The following is a 21,735-nucleotide window of genomic DNA, read 5'->3' as shown; positions in this document are numbered from 1 at the left end:
GCGTCCGGAGCCTGTGCTCCGCAACGGGAGAGGCCACAACAGTGGGAGGCCCGCGTAGTGCAAAAAAAAAAAAAAAAAAGAGCATTTGAGGAATAGGAGTTGATATATTTCATCAGGAAAGGTGCTTTAAAAATATTAGAATAAGATTGCTAGGAAGAGGGACTTCCCTGGTGGTCCAGTGGTAAAGAATCTGCCTTCCAATGCAGGGGATGTGAGTTCCGTCCCTGGTTGGGGAACTAAGATCCCACATGCCGTGAGGCAACTAAGCCTGTACACCACAACTACTGAGCTCGCGTGCCTCAACGAGAGAGCCCATGTGCCGCAAACTACAGAGCCCACGTGCCCTGGAGCCCGCGCACCACAACTGGAGAAGAGAAAACCCACACACCACAACTAGAGAAGTCCGTGCACTGCAACGAAGAACTGACGCAGTCAAAAAAAAAAAAAAAAAAGATTGCTAGGTAGAAACAAAACTGGTTAATGCCCTACAAGAGAAAACAAAAAAATCTTAACCTGTGAGGTTATCTTTTCCATAGGATAGAAATCATTTGTATTTCTCTCAGACAAGAACCATTTGCATTGCTATAAGTTTGCTATAAGAAACAGAATTGTTGGACCTCCCTGGTGGCGCAGTGGTTAAGAATCCGCCTGATTGGCAGGGGACAGGGGTTCGAGCCCTGGTCCAGGAAGATCCCACATGTCGCAGAACACTTAAGCCCGTGCGCCACAACTACTGAAGTCCGTACGCCTAGAGCCCGCGAGCCACAACTACTGAGCCCTGGCCCCACAACTACTGAAGCCCACACGCCTAGAGCCCGTGCTCCGCAACAAGAGAAGCCACCGCAGTGAGGAGCCCACGCACCACAACAGTAGCCCCTGCTCTCTGCAACTAGAGAAAGCCCATGTGCAGCAACAAAGACCCAACGCAAACAAAATTAAATAAATAAATAAGTTTATTAAAGAAGAGAAACAGAATTGTTAAATATCCTAATCAATAATAAGTAGAAAGTCAAGCAAAGGTAGTGGCCCTTAGAAAATGAGATAATCCCCAGAGGGCCTGCTGGATGGAGCACAGCTCTTCACTAAAAAGATACCCAGTAATCCTGTTAGCCTATTTCCAAATTTGGGGTGATTTTTCTTAACACTCTACCTATTTGTGACTGTCCCCATGCACTTCTGCCTGTCTTCTAGCTACTGACAATAAACTGCCCATGCCCTTATTCAAGGCCAACCTTTCCACTTGTATATTATATCCCATCCACTTTTGCCTACTCGAGGATATTACTCTAGTGATTCTCTTTTCTGTCTCCTGCATCAATTTCCCCCCTCTATTCTACGTTTACTTTTAGCATTAAGATATGCTCTTCCATCTCCAAAACAACCTCTCTTGATTTCACTTCTGCCTGTGGCTACTATCCCATTTCTCTCCTCATCTTTATAGCAAAGAATTATCTACCACCAATACCTCCAGTTTCCTCCTACTACTCTTTGAACCCGCTGGAATCAGACTTTAACCCTCACCACTTTTCCAAAAGTCACCCATGACGTCCACATTACCAAATCCAATGGTCACTCCCAGTTCTCATTTTATTTAATCTATCAACATCATTTGACACTGTGAAACACTTCACTTAGCACTTTCTTCACTAGGTTTCCGGGACCCTTCTGGTTTTCCTCCTGGCTGCTCTTTCTCAGTTGCCATTGTTGTTTCCTCCTTGGTCTCCAAAACTCTTATAACAATTTATTTTTATTATTATTATTTTGGCTGCACCACGTGGCATGTGGAATTTTAGTTCCCTGACCAAGGATCGAAACTGTGCCCCTTGCAGTGGAAGCATGGAATCTTAACCGCTGAACCACCAGGGAAGTCCCTCCTAGACTCTTTTTAAATTTTTAAAATTTGGCTGCATCGGGTCTTAGTTGCTGTATGCGGGACCTTCAACGCAGTGCGAGGGCTTATCCCTAGTTGTGGCGTGGAGGCTCAGTAGTAGTTGCGGTGCGCAGGCTTAGTTGCTCCGCGGCGTGTGGGATCTTCCTGGACCAGGAATCAAACCCATGTTCCCTGCATTGGCAGGCAGATTCTTAACCAGTGGACCACCAGGAAGTCCCAATATTTTAATTCTTGTAGGGTAAACATTGATGTCTCCTTTTTATTTCCAAATATTGGTATTTTATTTTTAAGCCAACTATTTTATTTATTTTATTTTATTTTTGACTGCATTGGGTCTTCGTTGCTGCTTGTGGGCTTTTCTCTAGTTGAGGCGAGCAGGGGCTACTCTTTGTTGTGGAGCACAGGCCCTGGGCGCGCAGGCTTCAGTAGTTGTGGCTCGTGGGCTCAGTAGTTGTCGCTTGCAGGCTCCAGAGTGCAGGCTCAGTAGTTGTGGCACACGGGCTTAGTTGCTCCGCGGCATGTTGGGATCTTCCTGGACCAAGGCTCGAACTCATGTCCCCTGCACTGGCAGGCAGATTCTTAACCACTGCGCCACCAGGGAAGTCCCTACCATATATTTCAAAATTATTTTCTTAATGGTTACTATAGGGATAATATACATCTTAATTCACTACTATCTATTGCAGATTAATACTAACTTAATTTCAGTAAAATATAGAAACTTTGCTCCAATATAACTCTATCCCAGACCCTCCTTTGTGCTATAATATATATCTCAAATATATCCTTGTATTAACACTTAATATTATTTATCATATAGTTATATCTGTATTACATAATAATACATTAAGTGTTATTATATCTCACATGTACATGTTATAACCCATCAATATAGAGTTTTTTTTAAGCTCTTTTTAAAATGTATTTATTTATTTGTTTATTTTTGGCTGCATCGGGTCTTCGTTGCGCTGCGCAGGCTTCTCATTGCAGCGGCTTCTCTTGATGTGGAACACGGGCTCTAGGTGCATGGGCTTCAGTAGTTGTGGATCGCAGGCTCTAGAGCACAGGCTCTAGAGCGCAGGCTCAGTAGTTGAGGTGCACGGGCTTAGTTGCTCTGCGGCATGTGGGATCTTCCCGGACCAAGGATCAAACCTGTGTCCCCTGCATTGGCAGACAGATTCTTAACCACTGTGCCACAAGGGAAGTCCCATCATGGTGGTTTTCTTTTGATGCTTTAAAGATTTTCTTTCCATTGTTGGTTTTTAACAATTTGTATGCTGTGTTTAGGTGTGGATCTCTTTGTAGTTATCCTAGTTGGGTTGGTTGAGCTACTTGGATGTGTAGATTAATGTTTTTAATCAAATTTGTGAAGTTTTCAGACATTTTTTTTTTTTTCTGACCTCTTCTTCCCTCTCCCATTACACACATGTTGGTCTGTTGTCCCGCAAGTCTCTGAGGCTCTCTTCACTTTTCTTCCATTTTCATTCTTTCTATTCTTCAGTAGATAATTTCGGTTGATCTCTTCGGTTCAAGTTCACTGATTCTTTTTCTCTGCTAACTTGAATCTTCCTTTCAGCCCCTCTAGTGAATTTTTTGTTTCAAGTATTGCTTATTTCCACCTCTAGAAATTACATTTTTAAAATTTTAAGTTATGTGTTTCCTTATTGAGCATCTTTATTTGTTGATATATTATTGCCCTAATTTCTTTTGATTCTTTAAACATTGATTTCTTTTAGTTCTTTGAACATATTTATAATAACTGCTTTGATGTCTTTGCCTGATAAATCCAACTTCTCGGAGACAGAGTCTATTGATTTTTTCTTTCCCTCAGAATGAGTCATACTTTCCTATCTCTTTGCATATTTTATTTGAAAGCTAGATTTTTAAATACTATATTGTAGCAACTCTGGATTCTGAGTTCTCCCTTAAGGCTGTCTTTTGTGTTTGTGTGTTTAGTAACATGCCTTGGTTAAATCTATGAAATCTGTCTCCTCTGAAGGGTGTGGCTGTCGATATCTCTGCTCAGTTGATTTTTTCTTGTTTTTATTTTTAAGTCTGGCTTCCTAGGGGTCACTCCTGTGTCTAAGTAGCCTAAAGGTTAGCCAGTGTTGGGACAGAAACTGGCTTCTGTCCTCTAGTAATGGGTGTGTGGGCAGGGGAACAAATTTAAAGTTCAGGCTGTTTTCAATTCTACTTGGGCTTTTACTTTTACTTTTCATTGGGCCCTTTCACAGCTCCTCCATGCTCAAATCCTCAAAGTCAGACAGGAGTATGTGGCTGTCTTAGATCCTCTGTTCTCAGCTGCAAATGTACACAACCTCAGCCAGGAATACTCTTCCCCCAGCCACAACTGCAACCTCAGGTTGGTAGTACCATTGGCCCTCTCCTGCTCCAATTCAAGTGAGCCCTCTTTGACTGTGCCAGTCCTCACAGCATCCCCCCATCCTGGCAAAATCTCCATGCTGACCGGGCTGGGGAGAGGGTTGGAAAATGGAAGCATCCTCAAGCAAGGATGCCACAGAGTCCCACTGTTATTACTGAATTTCAGCAGTTGTTCAAGCACAAACACTTCTCAGATTATTCTATGCCTTTGGTCGATTTTCAAGGTGCTAAAATGGTGGTTCTCACCAATTTTTTCCAGGTTTGTAAGTTGCTTTTGGGGGGGGAGTTGATTTGCCCACCTCTTCACTCTGCCACACCTGGAAGTCCCACCCTCGTCAATAAATATATGATGAATAATAAGTGACTAAACCCTGTGTTATCTGTCTTCTACCTCTACCACATTTTTGAGACTGTCCCATCAAAAATTATCAGTTGCCTCCCAGGAAGTAAAACAGGCTTTGAATAAAGCAGACATTGGTTGAATTCCAGCTCTGCCACTTAGCAATTGTGTATTCGGCAAGTATACTTATCTTCTCCAAGTCTTGTTTTTTTTTTTTTCCTTTTCTTTTATTCTGTTAAATGGCTAAAACAATGCCTATGGAGTTATTGTGAGGAGGGTGGGGTCTGAGTAAGCACCTGGATGGACACCTCAGGGTTCTTTTCCAACACAGTTTTTGTCAGGAGGCCTGAGCTTCTGTTCAGACTGAGTCTGGGATGCCTCTTGACCTCTTTTATCACCCTCACACTCAATAGAGACATAAATGGTGGGAATGCAAGGATAAGATCATGAAACTCCTTTGAGAGTGGATCTACTATACACAACTATAATGTATCATTATGCCTTATGATGTTCTTTGGGAACTTAAAAATCCCTCTCCCTGGGAAATTTTGATCATAGCAGAATTTCTAAAAATAGGGAAGCTACTGAAATTACTCCCCTAACTTCCTTTTTCCCTGGACATTTTAACCATTATGTTGATATCTTCTGAAAGACCAGGACTATGGATAAATCCTTTTTAATCTCACATTTTTAGGTATTTCTTCTTCTAAGAACTGAAAGCCATGGTCCCCTGACTCAGAAATAAAACATCAATTTGGTGGTTAAAGATGGAGAAAAAGAAACATGACCAAATAGAATGCTTGGAATTTGAAATGAAAATAGTGTGGCAAGACTATCACCATTTTAGGGCCTTACTGAAAATTCAGCTCTTTCTGCAGGAAATGCATGTTTAAAAGCAGAATAAAAAACAATTGCTCTTTCCACATTCTTTTAAATTTTTTCCCTTTTACCCTCCCTTTAGTTAGCCAAGCATTCACTATTGTTACTTGCTTTTTCATGTGTCAGCTAGGCTGCCAGCTCTCTGAAGGCAGGGAATACCTCTTTGTATCTTCCCTGATGCCTGGCACTATTCCTTGTTCGCACCTGCAGTCAACAATTATGCTCATTTTATATAAATTGTAAACATCTACCAACATAGAAAGTTTAAGAGGATGACATTTAAAAAGTATAAACAGAATTTGTAATATTTCCTTTCTGTACCTCGTGTATATTCCACTCTGGAGATCACTGTTCTGTAGGATAAAATGCAGGTTTCAGTTTGTTTGTTTGTTTGTTTTTGGCTTCGTCGGGTCTTCGTTGCTGCAGGCAGGCTTTCTCCTTACGGCGAGCGGGGGCTACTCTTCGTTGTGGTGCGCGGGCTTCTCATTGTGGTGGCTTCTCTTGCTGCGGAGCATAGGCTCTAGGCACGTGGGCTTCAGTAGTTGTGGCGTGCGGGCTCTGGAGTGTGGGCTCAGTAGTTGTGACACACGGGCTTAGTTGCTCCGCGGCATGTGGGATCTTCCCACACCAGGAATCGAACCCGTTTCTCCTGTATTGGCAGGCGGATTCTTAACCACTGCGCCACCAAGGAAGTCCAAGATCCAGGTTTTTTAAAACCACAGTCTTCAAACTGGGATCTAGGTAACTAAGGGTACATAGCGTAGATAGTATTAAGAGGTTCAATTTCCAGATTCTTAAGTACCAAATATTTCCTTTCCTGAAAGTGATCTGCCAAGAAATGGCTGACGTTGAGCTGATTTCTCTTTTCCAGCCTCCCCTTTCCAATTGCTCTGACCCTTCACAACAGAAACTCCTCAGCCGTCCTGAACTGTTTTGTCCCCAAAGCAAGGGATGATTTGAGAATGCATTATGCCTGAGGGAGAATCTCTTCAGAGCCAAGTAAGAAACACTGACAGAGCAGCAGCTTCTTCATCCCCTGAACAAATTCCTGGTAAGCCTCTGTGCCTTGCACAGTGACTATCTTAGAATTAGAAGTCACAAGTGAGGTGGTGGAAGACCTTGAAGTAATACACTGGGTTCTTTTTTTTTTTTTAATTTTTAAAATATTTATTTATTTATTTGGCTGTGTCGGGTCTTAGCTGCGGCACGTGGGATCTTCGTTGAGGCATGCGGAATCTTTCGTTGCAGCGCACAGGCGTCTCTCTAGTTGTGGCGCTCGGGCTCTAGAGCATGCAGCCTCAGTAGTTGCGGCACACAGGCTCAGTAGTTGTGGCTTGCAGGCTTAGTTGCCCCGCGGCATGTGGGATCTTAGTTCCCCAACCAGGGATTGAACCCATGTCCCCTGCATTGGTAGGCGGATTCTTAACCACTGGACCACCAGGGAAGTCCCGTTACATGGTGTTTTTAATTTAAAAATGGAGCTAACCTTTTTCTGATAGAAAATAATTCTGTTTAACTGCCCAGTTTGACCATGTACACCAGTTTTGCCAATTCAGTGATATTTTCCTTAAGTGAAATGGGCTAGATCTGTGCCTCCGCCTTGCTAATGAAAATATATGCAAAGTACTCATCCGATATACAACACACCAAAAATGTCACCATTTGCAACTATTTCAACTTCTGATGACCACTGCCTTAAACTAATATTCACAATATTCATAACCACCCCAGGCTCTTTCCCATCTTATCTCCTGTCAGTCCCTTTCAGGCTTCAGCCAAACCATACTCATGCTCCTGGGCATTCTTCAAAGTCTATACCTGTGTGTGTGCTCATGTCAGTTCCTCCATCAGAAATACCCTTTCTTCCCATCTCTGTATGTTGAAAACTTAATATCTGCTTGGACTGAAGCACTAATTAGGCACTGAGGATGCTAAATGAACATAATAATAGCCTTAGCATGTCTTCACAGGATTTAAGAGTCTGGTATGGGAGACAGATAAGCAATAGAATATGGTATGACAGAGCTATGATGGGGAACCACAACGTGTTGGGAACTCAGCAGAGACACCCTCCCTTCACCTGGAAAGGTCAAGGAAGTCTTGGAGGAAGTGTCCAGAAAGCCAAGACCCACTGAGGAGCAAGAGTTAGCTTGACATTTTGCAGGGAGTGAGGAGAAGAGGACTGACTGGTGCTGAGAGAACAAAAGTGAGTTGAATTGACATTGTTAAGGCGAGTCCTCTGTGAAGTCAGGATTTTGACCGTGAGAGACACACTTACCTAATTCTAGGGTCCAGACAGAAACGTCTACCAAGTTCAATCTGTTTCATGTTTTTGAAAGAATGGTCACATTTCTCTCTAAAGCCCAATTTAGAACAGGCTGAAAGTCAAGGGAGAGGTCATCTCTAGAAAAAATTTCCCTGCGTTTTGCCAAACACAAAATATTTGAACCCCAAGCTCAATTGCTGGGGGAATGTGTAGACTTTTTATATTGGGTTCACCAGAAATAGTGCTCAGTGAATACTCTTGAGACATCTGTGAAGAAGTCACAGGAAGTTTGTACATGGGGCTCTGTTCTGAGGGTGCAGGCACCCTCTAAACAAATAAGCTAATGAAACAATAAGAACCATAGAAGAGAAAAATTCAGTTTCTGAATTTTGAAGAGATCACGAGGGCTTAAGTTATCTGGCTCTCACTGCTCCACCTCTGATCCCCTCCTGCACTGTCCTAAACCAGAGACCCTGAAAGTACCTTCACCAAGGGATGCTCAATTCCACTGCATGCCACCACTCACACTGCTGATTTGTTATCAAGCTATTTATTTCTATGAAAGACACTCCTCACAAGTACATTGGTAGAAGAGAGGTAAGATAGATGTGGCATCAGCCATCAAATATTTCCTCTACTTGGGCTACCCTGGTGGCGCAGTGGTTAAGAATCTGCCTGCCAACGCAGGGTTCCATCCCTGGTCCGGGAAGATCCCACATGCCGCGGAACAACTAAGCCCATGCACCACAACTACTGTGCCTGCATGCCACAACTACTGAGCCTGTGTGTCACAACTACCGAAGCCTGCACGCCTAGAGCCTGTGCTCTGCAACAAAAGAAGCCACTGCAATGAGAAGCCCACACACCGCAACGAAGAGAAAGCCTGTACAGCAACGAAGACCCAATGCAGCCAAAAATAAATTAATTAATTAAAAAATATTGTCTCTACTGGTAACAATTTGGTACCCAATAACTCTTTGCTCATTCAAAATAGAAAATATACTCAATCTTCTAGTTCTCTGATACAGTCCATCCATGCATCATCACAATGGATTCTTATTTCTCATCCTGTTTTCCTAGTTTATTTTCTTCAAGCATCCATATGGAGGGTTAACATTTTCTCTATAAAAGTATTCACTGTGGCAGTAGGATCAGGTAGGTCTCATCCATGAGGGCTTAGTTATCGAAGCACCAAAGGATGTCTTTATAAAACACTGACTGTATATGGAAGTCACATGACATGGACCCGAAGAACTATATAACCAGTTAGGTTCCAAAAGGTTATATTGTTGGTAAAGCTACTTCATCTTTTTCAGGAAAACCATTATAAGCTCATCCCAGAAAACAAAAACTCATTTTTGTTAGAATGTTATTATCAAGCTCTGGAGGGTCAGTTTTATAACATTTTTCCATTACAAATGTTTCCTATTGTGATACCATATTTTTCCAGATGGGTGGGCCAACTGTAATTCTGCTCTAAATCTTGCTTTCTTCCAGTTCCCCGTGAGTTTTCTAATTATGGCCTTTAACAAAGTTTCCAGCAATGGTGAATTGAGATTTGAAGTATGAATATAAATGTGTTTGAAAATGGGTTTAGACCCTTGTGTGGAAAGAGCCTGAAGCTTCCTAAACAGAAAAATCATCAAGTAAATCAGAACTGACTTAAGAGTCTGGAAAATGGTAGCAGGGTTTAGTGACCTTATATCAAACCACGGCCAAGGCCACATTTTAACACCTCCCCACTCCCAGATTAATTTTATTTCTGTCACCCTCTTCAGCTTTTAAATTTCCTTCCATTCAGCAAAATCGGTTCCATTCAAGAGAACAAATACATTGTGACTTCTATGCCTGATACTTCTCTGTGTGCACTGGTGGAAAATAGAGTTTTAGTTTTCAGCTTTGCACCTGAGAATCGTGCGGGAGTAATGAAATGAGTTAAGCCTCCTTTTCTCCTAAAGCCCCAGGTTTTCCTGAGAACACCCATATAACATATGTCAGTTCATTTAGGTCGGAAGGCTCCTCAAAACCGAGGCCATTTTCTTGTAGGGTCATTTTAGTCTCTTTTTAGATAAGGGGACTGCATGTAAATGCTACCTTGGTGGCAGAGGCTTTCCTGGGCAAAAGTCCACACCTTCACCTGCAACCCGTTTTCTCCTTCCCCGGCACGGTCTTGCAGGGTCGCGGCGCTTCCAGCAGATGGCGCCGCAGCTGAATTTTCGCGACCCTCTCTCTAAACCTGCAGAAGAGTCTGGAATAAACAGGAAGAGGAATTTGTTTTTTTAACCACTCCAATTTCCAACATATATTGCTTTCTTTGTCGGGTCAGAAGCTCTTTTTACTTAGCCAAGTTGAAATGTATTTGAGACGTTTAAAAAAAAATCAGTGATTACGCAATCCCAAATACATGTTTATTTAAAGAATTTCCACTGTCTCAAAGGACTCAAGAAGCAAGTTTTCAAGTAGCATAAACTGTCACAAGAGTATAGTGGTTCAGAAACATCAGTAGGCAGCGCTGGGTGAAGAAAGACTGGCTCGAAAAAGACCAACAAGGGGTAGCACGGTAGAGCCTCGCGGGGCCGCAGCGGAAGTGACCTTAGAAGCGGGCGGGGCGGCGGCCTTGGGCGCCCGGAAAACAGCGTCGCCTGCTGGTCAAAAGGGAGAAAGCGCGGATCTCGTCGGAGGCTGCGGCATGGCTCCCCCGACACTCGGTCCCGACAGACATTTCAAACACGTTTGCACTAAAGTTGCTGCACGTTATGCCCTTTACCCAACAAAACCGAAAGTAATGCGCACAACCAGAGTAGTCTTTCTGTCGAGAAGAGACACCTTAGAGGCCCGTCGTGGTTTGGGGATACAGTGTTTCAAAGGGCTTAGCTGTTGTTAATACCTTCCTAAAGCTAAAAAGGGTGGATTTGATTTTCATGGTATAATTGTTATTTAAAGCAATCATAAAGGAGAGTGAAAAATAGAACCTGATAGGGGCTCTCTTTCGTTTTTCCCATCCTGTTTTAAGTTATTTACAAAATAGTAAAAGAGGTTATCAGAAGCAAGTTGGGAAAAAAAGGGCAGAGGGTTGAATTTCAAGGTGATTGTGCTTATCATTTCTTATTATGGCCCCTCATTTTTATTCCAGGGTTGTTGCAGTTCCATTTCTAGAGTCCCTCCTCCTCTCCCCACTTCCTTTTTCTCTTCACTCATTTGACAGGAGCCTCCGCAATCATCTGCCTAGAAAACGTCATCATCATCCACTGGGAGAGAATTGTGGTACCACCTTTCTCCACCTATGGCTGAATCCCACAGAAAGAAGATGACGGTTGTGCTTCTGCTCTTGAGCCAGCGTGATTGCTGGGAACTGAAACCTGCAAGATGATGCCAAAGCGCAGCTTCCCCCTTTTTATGCGGTGTAGAGCTTTATGTTGCCCTTCATTAAGCTGATGCTTTCTCCTACAGAGCCCTGTCCTTAACGTTCCCCAGAATGATGCGCTAATAACCTTCTTGTTCCTTCCACTTGCAGAGATTCAGTGCCTTAAGCAGAAGAATTGTACATTTCCATTTTTCTTCTTGTAAGGTAGTGAAGGCCCAAGGATGGACGGTTTCATTTGGACTAGTCATGCTGTTTATCAGGTCCCTGTTCTCTGACATGAAAATTCCAGTCTCCCATCAAGGCATAGCTGTAGGCATTAATTATAGGCTCTAGTTCAAAGCATGCCGTCTCTTTTGAGCAGCAGCACCAGAAATTAGGAACCCAACTGGAAGAGAAGCTTCTTGAGGGTCCTGGAGAAGGAAAGTTGGGCCCCCAAGTCCTGTTCACGACTACTCTAGCCTTCACAATCTGGACCCAATCAGATGAACACTGAGAGCTCAGTGTTTGTAGGACAAAGAGTAATGGATACATAGTAACTTGACTGAGTTAGGGACAGGATCCAAGACATACCTGACATTTGTTTATCTGCAGAGAAACAGAAGTAAAGGAGGGGAATGTCTCCCTAAGTGTTACTGTGTTATAAAAGTGTCCTCCCGGGAGAGGACACATGAACAGGGCAGCTGATAACATTAATGCTGTGCAGGCAAGCACACATCTCCCCACATCCCCAGGACTGCTGAACCAAGTGTTATTAAACTAATCGGCAGGGACGCAGCTCTGAACCTCCCCTGCTGCAGTCCTCAGAGGGAGTCGGCTCAGACAAAGCAAAGTGGCTTTTCCGAGGGGGAGGGGTGCCCGCTTTCTCTTTGTTCTTCCTTGGAAAATGGGCTCTCTCTCAAGTCTAATACAACAGCTGCTTACATCTCTCAGAGGAGGGTAAAAGAAGTTAATTCCCAATAAAGATGTGGACAGCATATTTTGGAGCCCTGAACTCTGTGAAATGCACAGTCAAACTGTTTTTAGAATTCTAACATGCTGTAAGTTTTATTCTGGGTTTCTAGGCAAAAATTTCAGAAAGGTGCCTCTCTTTATCAAATAAAAATAAAAAGATCACCTTCAGAAAGGGGTGGTAGAGACAGTGTTTTGAATCCTTCTTAACCTAATAATAGATGTCCTGCACCTTTACTCTTAAGAATCTCTTCCTCGCAGAGGTGTATGATTTAATGAGCATACTCTTTTGTCTGCTAGGAAATCCCTTCAGCAGTAAAACGGCTCTCTGAGAAACCACACTTTTTTACACTACAAGTGATTTTTTCCTCATAAGAATGATTTACTCTAGCTCCTTTAAAGGTAAACACATTCAAAATTTCTATCCCTGACTTACATGTGGAATCAAGACAAAGGGTATTTGTTCTTGTGTCAGGAATAGGCCTGCCGCTCCCCAAGCACTCAGAGCATCTGCTCCCCGGACTGATTCTTAAACCAAAAGCCACACGTGGCTTCTGTGCTTGACAGCTGGGGTGACCTTTTATATCCAGTTGGAATTTCAATTTGGGCCGGCTGGAATGGGTTTGCACACACAACAGAAAATGGGCTCTGTTGGTCAGAGAAAGCTTACTGGGCTAAAGACTAGGCTGACATTTTGGAAATACTGTAGGTTCATTTCCTGGGAATTCACCCCCCAAAATAAAGTCCCTTCAGTCCCTTCAAGTGGCATCCTCAGGCTCTTTAAGACAATTCTGACTCTTTGGGGATTTTATCTGCCCACTTAATATCAGCTATGTTGTCCAGAGTAACACAATATCTGCACATTTGTACTCAGCCTAGCCTTGGGTCCTGTGGAGAGCAGCTCTTCTCTACCAGCTCCTGGGGACCTCATTCTTTCCAGCACTTTCAAGAGGAAGTGAGAGCAACCCCCAGCCAGGAAACTACCCAGCATAAGTGTATGATCTGATGGCTCACGTCCTACAGGTAAGCTTCTAAAATGATTCTGAGGCTAGACAAGAAACGAATAAGCAGGTGTTAAAGGTTATATATACCTTTGTCATTAACAGAAAATTTTGACAAAATAGCACTGGGCGTGTATAGTCATAATACTACCCTGTGTTTATGTTATTATCTGTTACCCGGAGAGCATATTACGGAATGCCTTTCATCTGACAGGTTCAAAGTTCTTTCCAGTGTTAACCTCATACATTAAGGTACTTCGGTTTAATAACTAACAAGAACTTTGAGGGCAAGAGCCCTGTCTTGAACTTCCCTTATGCTTCACACCATACCCAGCAGGGTATTAGACATGCAGTAGGTGCTCAGGGAATACTTGCTTAAAAAATATATATACATTATACATATACATATATATACATATATATACATATATATACATATATATATATATATATACACATATATATATATATAAGGAACAATGGCTGTGCTTTAATCCTGAGATCAGGCCTGTCTTTATTGTCACATCTGAAGAAAATGGAGAGTGATACTCTGTAGACAGAAAATGGAAGTGGGGATATTGCAACTTCTCTGATAATGATGACAGCAGCTGACTTCCCTGTATGCCAGAAACTGTATACTTTATACACATTAACTCATTTAGACCTCACCACAATCTCACAGGCTAAGTTTACCATGATTACTACTCTTATTTGACATATGACAAGATATTACCCAAGTCACACAACTAATAAATAACCACATCAGGACTTGAATCCAGAGATTAGTCTCCAAGGTGCATGCTTTTAGGTACATCCCTGCTCCAGAATAGCTAATAATGACATTCATGGTTCCATTTACTAACTGCCCTTCTTTGAGGGATCGCCTCACAACATAATGTTGTGAAGTGGGAGGGAAAGAGGGAAGATGCTAAGAAAACACAGTTCATAACGTACACATTTCAGTTTGCATGGTTTTGATGTTTTTTCCTATATGTTATCTCATTTAATCCTCACAGCATGCTGTCAAGTATGTTACTGTTATCTCTTATATATAAGGAATAGATTTCTGGAGAATGGGTGGGTCTTTTAAAAAAGTAAATGCTAAAATTCAGAAGCTGAGAGGCAACAAATCTTCTAACACTGTGCCTACCCTAGGCCTCTTAGCTCAGTGTTGGTACGCACTTCCTATGTTTCCTTCCTTTCTTACTTATTAACACTCCAGTGAGTCATAAAGCTTATGCTTGTCTCTACATACAAATATGATTAAATGTTGACTTGCCATGCCACTAAGCCATTTCAAAAGCAGAGGCAGGCTTCCCTGGTGGTGCAGTGGTTGGGAGTCCGCCTGCTGATGCAGGGGACGCGGGTTCGTGCCCCGGTCCGGGAGGATCCCGCGTGCCACGGAGCGGCTGGGCCCGTGAGCCATGGCTGCTGGGCCTGCGCGTCCGGAGCCTGTGCTCCGCAACGGGAGAGGCCACAACAGTGAGAGGCCCGCGTACCGCAAAAAAAAACAAACAAAAGCAGAGGCAAGGTAGAGAGGAAACAGTAAAAGTGAGAGTGCATGGAATGATAAGTGATGTAACAATTAAAAAGAATGAATTAGATTTCAATGTACTGCCATGAAAAGATCTCCACAAGGCATAGTAAGTTAAAAAAAGAAAGAAAGAAAAGCAAGTTGCAGAGTAAAAAGTACAACAATGGTACCATTTATGTTTTGGAAAGATACAAACCAGTATAATACAAACACACACATCTATGCAAACATACATATAAACAGTTGGTTACACCCCAAATTGATAACCGATTTCTCTGGGGAGAGGATTGGGTCCGGGGTGAGGTACATAGCATTGGCAGACTTTATCTTTCTACGAGATAATTTATTCAAATAACGTGTATGTAAGAAAAAAAAAAAAGAAAGGACAGGAAAGAAACAAGTGATGGTGTTAGAACATAAAAGGTTAGCAATATGCAGTAAAACAAGTGGTACAAATACACAAACTAAAATCCACTGCCACATTCATGTCCATGAGAGACCGAGAGATTAGAAGAGAGTCCTCATGTTGGCATTATTATTATCAATTGGATGATTTTTAACATGTAATGTCTGACTCTACCAGAAATACAGAGCTGTGAAGTACATTAGGCTTCGAGCCAGATAACCTGGGTTCAGGGCATGACTCTGCATTTCTCTGTAACCTTGGGCTAATCTCTCAGGGTTCCTTAACTATCAAGATAATAGTTACATACTTCAGAGGGTGCTTTGAGCATTAAACGAAATAATGCTCAGGAAAGAACAGCAAAATCATGCAGACTGAGACTTATGAATTGTGTTTGTGTTTCCTCTCTTCCCATTCTCTCTCCTCCACTTCAGAGAATTATTTATTTACACACCTTTAAGATGTCTGAATGTCCCACAATGAGGCAGAGTTAAATTAACAAGCCGTTAGTCTTCAGTACAATATTTGCTGATAATAGATGGGCCTCCATTATTTGAAGCTTTAGATTATGCACATGCATAGTTTTTAGGCTTCAATAACCTGTATTCATGTATTTATTTTAAGGAATATATCTATTTGATTCTATTTATAAAATATACTCTTTTCTTGTAAAACCTACTTTTGATGCAAGAACTGAAATATACAAATCAGAGGGGCCATTTAAAGTATAAGCCAAAAATGCATTAAATACTTTTGCACCTTAAAATGTGTTTATTTGTGGTCCTACTAAAATTTCAGGCTGTTCTGAAATTTGAGAATCTAATTATAAACCTTACAATAAAAAGGGTTGCAAAAATAATAAGAGAAATACTATCACCAATATAATTAAACACAAAAGAGAAATATGAACAAATTAAAAAAATATATCAGTTGCCTACACACAGCACCGTGTCCACACTGCATGACGTAACTATTTCCAATTACAGCCTCACCTTTGAAACAGAGCTGGGTTCTCATCTGCTTTTGCTGGATGTGCCTGTGTTAAAAGGCGCAAGAACCTGAAGATTTCTGGTCAACTAAATAAGAATCCAGTTTAAGTTGTTTTTACAGTTTGAGTTCAGAAAGGATTCATTTAAAGGAACCAATTCCAAGCACACAAAGCACACATCCCTCCCAGGCTCCTCCACACCATTAAACTGGGCTGTCATTTTAGAGCTGGGGGCCCATTGTTCACTTTCTTCTATGCTAATTAGACCTGACAGATTGCTCTTTCTAGCTAGACGGGCCCTTGCCAAGAACAGAGAGAAGAGATGAGGCTGATCTTGTCTTTATGCCTTTGGGATTAGTGCCCCATCCCCCATCCTAGTCCACAAACACAGAAAGGTATCCCCAGCAGCTCAAATCTGTTCCCCTTCTCCTCCAGCCTCCTTCTTACTTAACCCCTGGCAGTCTCAGCACCACTGACTTTTCTTACTTTCAATACCGTGAGATTCAAACCCTAGTAGGCTATGGGAGTGGAATAAGCGTATGGTAAAATTTTTCATAGTAATATTCTGACCTTTTTTTTTTTTCTCTGCAGGCCCCGGGGGGAAAAACAGATCACCTTTTCTAAAGGGAAAGATACTGCAGTTCCACCCAGCAGCAGGAAATATCGATTGCTTCATAAAACAGAGCTCAGGAAGGATTCAGGCCCTGGCACTGCCTGCACGTTTCTGAAGCAGATCCCTCGCCCCGCTGCCCTCAGTTTCCGTCTGTGAAATTCCATCAATAATTCTTGAACCTTTATCATATCAAAAACATGTTATACTGGTACTATGTAAGAATTAGATAATAAAATTATAGAGCTGGAAAAGATCTTAGAGATCACCTAGTCCAGTATCTTTGTTTGGAAGACTGAAAAACACAGGCCAAAAGAAGGAAGTGACATGCAGTGTTATGAAATTAGTTCATAGACTTTAAACACACGATGCTGAACAACAGCTTGCTAATCAGCTTTGTCACTAACGTGCCTTTTCCTAGTTTATCCTATGCTTGATAATAAGCCTTATTGGCCAGGAAAGCAACTTTCTTTCTCCAAGGAAGGAATTCCCCTCACCCAAGGACTATGTTTTCAGAAATGTTTCCCTTTACTAAGAATCCAATGGTCTTGTAATAGAACCTGAGTCACCCAATGCCACGTGCTTCTCGTAGGGACACAGGATGAAATTCAACAGGCTGAAGGTCTGGGGTCTGCTCTCAAATGTGAGTGGGCCTGTCTTTGACTTAAGCCTGGCTGTGCGCGCACAGCCTCAAGAGCTGTGAGCAGTAGAGATTGTTAGGAATTTCTTCTTTGAACAGATCTAGTGTTTCCCAGGTTGGAATGTAAACCCATTCATTTGTCATTCATTCACTTACGCACAAGCACTTAATAAAAGCCCATTTTTTGCTAAGCCCCTGAGAGCTGATAAGACTGCTACAAGAAGTAGGACCCAGCATCAAGGAGCCTCAGAAGGAACCAGCAGTGTAAACACTTATGTGCAGTAGAGCACTGTGGGGACTAGGATGGAAGGAGGAGATGGTCAATTTGCCTGGGTTGGGATTTAAGGAATCAGGAAAATGTCATAGAGGAGGTGATACTTGAGCTGAGCTTTGGGAAATGAAGGTTATTTTCCAGGTGGAAGTGAGGCAAGTACATGGCATTCAGACAGAGAGTGAGCCTGGCGTTTGGGGGGAAAAGAAAGAAAATTTTGGTCTGCGTCGTATGAGGAAGCATCATACTAAATTGGAAAGTTAGTATGATGTGAAACATTATATGACAAAGGAAGAAGTTTAGATTTTGTTGTGGCAGCTCATGGGAACCTTTGAAGAGTTTCAAGCAGGGAAGTAACGTGATCCAAACTGCAGTTTTGAAAGACGGCTCCAATGGCAGTGTAGAAGATAGAATGGGGAAGAGGTAGGAAGAAGCAAGACCCAAGGCAAGTAGGCAATACAAAAATTTAGGTGAGACAAGACAGCTGACTCAGTCTCTTCAAAAAATCAGTGGAGGGAATTCCCTGGTGGTCCAGTGGTTAAGACTGCACTTCCACTACAGGGGGTCTGGGTTCAATCCCTGGTCGAGGAACTAAGATCCTGCAAGCTGCACAGTGTGGCCAAATAATTAATTAAATTTTAAAAATTTCAATGGGAAGGATCAAAGAGAAGGAACGGTTTTACTTTCCAAGAGGATTCAACTACATGAAATGTGTGGACCTTGTTTGGATCCTGATTCAAACAGGCCAGCTGTAAAGAGAAAATTTGGAAGAAAAACAGAGTATTAGATAATATTAAGGCATTCTTGCTAATATTGTTAGGTGTGAAAATGCTACTGTGGTAACATAATAAAACAGCATACTGAAGTGTTTATGGGTGAGTTGTCATGATGTTTGGATTTGCTCTAAAACATTGTAGAAATAATAGATGAGGTAGCTATGGCAAAAAGTTAATAGTTATTCAATCCAGATGATGGATATGTAGGAGTTTGTTATACTCTATGTATATTTGAAAATCTTCAAAATAAAAAGCTAACATTTTAGGCAAAGGATAATGAGATCCTAAATTAAAGAAGTTATACTGAAAACGGGGACTTCCTGGTGGTCCAGTGGTAAAGAATTCTCCTTCCAATGCAGGGGACTCGGGTTCAATCCCTGTTCAGGGAACTAAGATCCCACATGCAGGTGGGGTAACTATGCCTGCAGAACACAACTGCTGAGCTTGCACGCCTCAACTAGAGAAGCCCGTGTGCTGCAACTAGAGTGAGGCCCGTATGCCACAATGAAGAACCCGCATGCCTTAACGAAGATCCCGCGTGCCGCAACTAAGCCCTGATGCAGCCAATAAACAAACAAATAAGAAGTTATACTGAAAACGGAGAGAAGAGAGCTATGAGAGACAGTAAAAAGGCAGAATTAACAATACTCAGTGACTGATTATAAGTGATTAGTGAAATTGGAGAGTTGAAGTGACTTCTAGGTTTTGCTTGGGTGCCTGGGGAGACGGGAAAGAGTTTACTCTTTCAGGCATGTGGAATTGGACTTTCAGTGAAACATTGACTTAGTGCTGCTTAGTAGGCAGTTGGACACGTAAATTTTTAAAGCTCAGGAGAGAGCCTGGGGCTGGTGGTGTGGATTTGTGAGCTGTCAGCTCACCAACACTTGGGTGGAGATTCAAACCGTTAGAGGAGCATGGCAGGTGAGAAGGGAAGATGGCTGAGGAAGAAGCCCAAGGCGCACTTACACTTAAGAAGTGGGGATAGAGGGGGCTTCCCTGGTGGTGCAGTGGTTGAGAATCTGCCTGCCAATGCAGGGTACACGGGTTCAAGCCCTGGTCTGGGAAGATCCCACATGCCGCGGAGCAACTAGGCCCGTGAGCCACAATTACTGAGCCTGCGCCTCTGGATCCTGTGCTCCGCAACAAGAGAGGCCACGATAGTGAGAGGCCTGCGCACCGCGATGAAGAGTGGCCCCCACTTGCCACAACTAGAGAAAGCCCTCGCACAGAAACGAAGACCCAACACAGCCATAAATAAATAAATAAAATTTAAGAAGTGGGGATAGGAAGAACTTGCAAAAGAGATTAAGAAGAATGGCCAGTCGGGTATGAGGAGAAACAGGAAAAAATAATTTCTAGAGAATCTGTCAAGAAACAATAGTCAATAGAATCAAATACCCCAAGTTAAAATATGAAACCCATTGGATTTAGCATCTAAATGACAATTGCCAAAGAACTTTCAGTAGAGTATAACGTAAGAGGGGAGAGTAAGTGAAGCCTGGAAGATGAGGGAGGGCTGGATGGTCCTCACAGAAGGAGCGAGGTGGCTAGAAATGGTTTGCAAATGGGCAAGCTCTGGTCCAATGGGATGATCAATTACCTCTGCTCAAGGGGGCTCAGTAGAAGTGAATTCCTGAGAGAAAAAAAAAAAAGTTTCAGTTAGGGCAAGGAGGAGAAGGGTATACTCTATAGAGATTAAGAATATAAGGTTGGTCTAATGAAGTAAAGATTCCAGAGGGCATTGTGGAGAGAGTTTACAAGAAGGTCAGCAGTGTCTGAGAGTCAGGAGGGTAGAAAGGGACTCTTGTCCTCTGGCTGGAATATTTTAGCAACCTCTTCAATAGTCTTCCAAATACAATTTTCTCCATTCTCTCCCATCTTGCAGGCATCAAATCTGGAAAATATTTATAAAGTACAGCCTTGATCATGTCAAACCCTTGCCCTAAAACTTTCATTAGCTCCTACTACCTACTGAGTTAGGTATAATGTAGATATTGAAAGCCCTTCCATAATCTGATTCCAACCTGCTTTTATCAGCCTGATCTTTCTGGGTTTATTTGTTTGTTTTTGTTATGTTTTGTTTTATTTTGTTTTCCTTTTCATGAACCTTCCTTCCAGGATGCCAGGTATTCACTCTTCTCTGAACATATTAATTATATGAAACATCAATATTATAGGAAAAGGGCATATAGTAGTGTCTAGCATATAGTAGCATTTAACAGATGTTAGTTTTTGGATACTGAACTATTTTTAATTCCCCTCCAACCATTTCATGAAGTTCTCTTTACCTTGAAGTCTCTTTCTACCTTTCTTCATGTCACACGGTAAGATTCAGCTCAGGTGTCATCTGTTCCAGGAAGCCTTTCCTGTGTTCTCAGGCTGGACTGTGGGTGCCCTTGTCTGGGCTTCTGCGGCACCCCCATCTCTCCTGACACTCAGCCTATTAGATCTGTTTATATGTCTGTTTCCTCATTAGAGTATAAATTTCCTGAAGGCCATGGCTGAATTTTTTTAACATATTTATAGCATCAGTACCTAGTACAGTACATGGCACTATATATGCCTAAAAAAAAAAAAAGATATATTGAACAAAACTTCACTTCCTCTCTTCGTTAACTGCATTTTTATAGATGTGTGATATGGTTTCTTATATGATACCCTCACTCTACTCCTGAATGGAAGTGGACAGTGTTTTTGTCACCAGTGTCCCTTCCTGTTCTTCTGGCAACATGCCTGATTTTCTCTGTGAATTCTCTGCTCTTGGTCTTTGTGATCTGGATGCGGCTTCCCCCAACACCTTGCCCCAGGGTGGAGGACAAGACACAGGCCTAAATCAGCCAGTTATTGTTCCATTTCCTGTGGCCTCACTGGTTTAGGTGAGCCACGTGCTCTAAGCCTTTCCAATCATAGTAAATCTCAGGACTGTCTTCAGTTACTGGAAGAGGGATTCTTCTCTCTCTCTCTCTTTCTTCCGCACATGGTCATTAGGCGCAGGGCTATTTTCATACCACAAGAGACAAATATATTTGAAAATGAAGGCAATAGTTGGAGAGAACACAACCAGGAGAGAGAGAGAGAGAAACAGAGTCCTGGTGATGGAAAAAGAACTGAATTCAGCCATACTTGGAAAGAAAATTATTGCTTGTCAGTTTGTGTTGGATTTTCTGTCATTTGCAACAAAACCATCTTAACTAATATAATATTTATGGGTATCTAGTACATTGCTCGACACATGAGACTATTCAACAAATGTAGTTAATAGATAAATAAGTTGTTGTGAGGAACAGCAGCTATTTACTTCTACAGGGCAATTTGGCAATATATAGCCTTAAAGAAGATCATCCTTCTGGAGATGGGTGATGGTGATATTTGCACAACAATGTGAATATAATTAATGTCACTGAACTGTATACTTAAAGATAGTTAAAATGGTAAACTTTAT

The 21,735-nt window shown here is 42.1% G+C and overlaps 1 long non-coding RNA gene across 1 annotated transcript in view; it reads right to left on the bottom strand.

The window, feature by feature from the left end:
* Positions 1 to 935: 935 nt before the first annotated feature.
* The window catches only part of LOC117203013 (uncharacterized), a 52,524-nt gene continuing 31,724 nt past the window's right edge, over positions 936 to 21,735 (bottom strand). Inside the window, exon 6 of the long non-coding RNA XR_007470339.1 lies at positions 936 to 10,006. This is a non-coding gene — a long non-coding RNA (uncharacterized LOC117203013). The remainder of the gene's footprint in view (positions 10,007 to 21,735) is intronic.

The sequence above is a fragment of the Orcinus orca genome, chromosome 11, assembly GCF_937001465.1.
Source record: "Orcinus orca chromosome 11, mOrcOrc1.1, whole genome shotgun sequence".
In the NCBI taxonomy this organism is placed as follows: domain Eukaryota; kingdom Metazoa; phylum Chordata; class Mammalia; order Artiodactyla; family Delphinidae; genus Orcinus; species Orcinus orca.
This window is presented reverse-complemented; position numbering and strand designations above follow the sequence as displayed.